The sequence below is a fragment of the Gadus macrocephalus genome, chromosome 7, assembly GCF_031168955.1.
Source record: "Gadus macrocephalus chromosome 7, ASM3116895v1".
Classification (NCBI taxonomy): Eukaryota; Metazoa; Chordata; class Actinopteri; order Gadiformes; family Gadidae; genus Gadus; species Gadus macrocephalus.
Genome location: NC_082388.1, coordinates 26496615 through 26498475, shown reverse-complemented (window position 1 = coordinate 26498475; position 1861 = coordinate 26496615).

Here is a 1861-nt window from a genome sequence, read left to right as displayed (position 1 = left end):
TGTGTGTCCATGTGTGTGTGTGTGTGCGTCCGTGTTTGTGCATGTGTGTTTGTAGGTGAAGGAGGACATTGCGAGACACAGGAAAGAGAGAGAGATGATGATGAGGCCCTGAACAGCCGGTAGGAACACAGTGATGAGCGGGGGGAAGTGGTTCTTTAGGGAGCGCTCGCGGTTCCGTTGCTTGAGGAACTGACCCAGACAAAGAGCCTTTCATTAGGGTGTGTTTGTGTGTGTTTGTTTGTTTGTTTGGGCCCAGGTCTCTCTCCTGAGTGTGTGTGTGTGTGTGTGTGTGTGTGTGTGCCCAGGAGTTTGTGTGTGCATGTTGCGCCTGAAGTCTCCACCACACCTCCTCCACCACCTTCTACATCAGTGTGTGTGTGTGTGTGTGTGCCTGTACCTTTGTTTGTGCGTGCCTGTGTGTGTGTGTGTGTGTGTATGTGTTTGTGCCTTTACCTGTGTGTGTGTGTGTGTGTGTGTGTGTGTGTGTGTGTGTGTGTGTGTGTGTGTGTGTGTGTGTGTGTGTGTGTGTGTGTGTGTGAACTGACTGCAGAGCTTGTTTCGGAAACAAAAACAAAGGTCACGTTTTTTTAGTGCAGGGTTGATTGTTTGTTTGTTTGTTTGTGGAGGCAGCTGCTGTTCTGACTGCTGCACCTGGAGGCTGTGGTGTGTTCCTATATATAATATATAATGCATCATATATAACTCATAATATCTAGGCTACACATGATATATAACATGATATAATAACTTGTAGTTGTTGTTGATTTGCAAAGCATTTATGGTAATGAATCGCATATTTTGAGACCCTAGTTCTCAGCTGCTGGAAATGCACGCACATCAATGCTACAAACATGCTACACAAACATGCTACACAAACATGCTACACAGCCATGCTACACAGCCGCAGCATAGCTATGCTGCATGCTACACAGCTATGCTACACAGCTATGCTGCACAGCTATCTATGCTACACAGCCGTGCAGCATGGCTCTGTAGCATAGCTGTGTAGCATGCTACACAGCTATGCTACACAGCTATGCCACACAGCTATCTATGCTACATCTATGCTGCAGCATGGCTCTGTAGCATAGCTGTGTGTAGCATGCTACACAGATATGCTACACTGCAATGCTACACCACCATGCTACACAGCATTAACATCGTGCTACACAGCCATGCTACACAGCTATGCTACACTGCCATGCTACACTGCAATGCTACACCACCATGCTACACAGCATTAACATCGTGCTACACAGCCATGCTACACAGCTATGCTACACCGCCATGCTACACTGCAATGCTACACCACCATGCTACACAGCATTAACATCGTGCTACACAGCCATGCTACACAGCTATGCTACACCGCCATGCTACACTGCAATGCTACACCACCATGCTACACAGCATTAACACCGTGCTACACAGCCATGCTACACAGCTATGCTACACCACCATGCTACACAGCTATGCTACACCACCATGCTACACAGCATTAACACCGTGCCGCCCAGCCCTGCTCCAGCCCGGCTCCCGTCCGTGCAGCGGGGGCTGGCTGCTGCCTGAGCAGCCAGCCCCCGCTGCGGCGCTGCAGAGGGGGCTGCTCAGGCTGCAGCGCTGCAGCGCCGCGCTGTAACCCTTCTAAACCTACGACACTGAATACAGCACTCCTCGTCCAATCAGAGGGCTGGCACCGTGCAGCAGACCGGGCTCTGGCCGTTCAGGAGGGTACGGTCCTTTCAGCTCACCCGGGGAAAGCACCCCACATCCTGCCCACATCGCTCGGACAGGAACTCATGAAGAGGGCTTATTATTGAGATGAGGGAGGGGAACACCTGCTTCCAGGGGTCATTGTTCT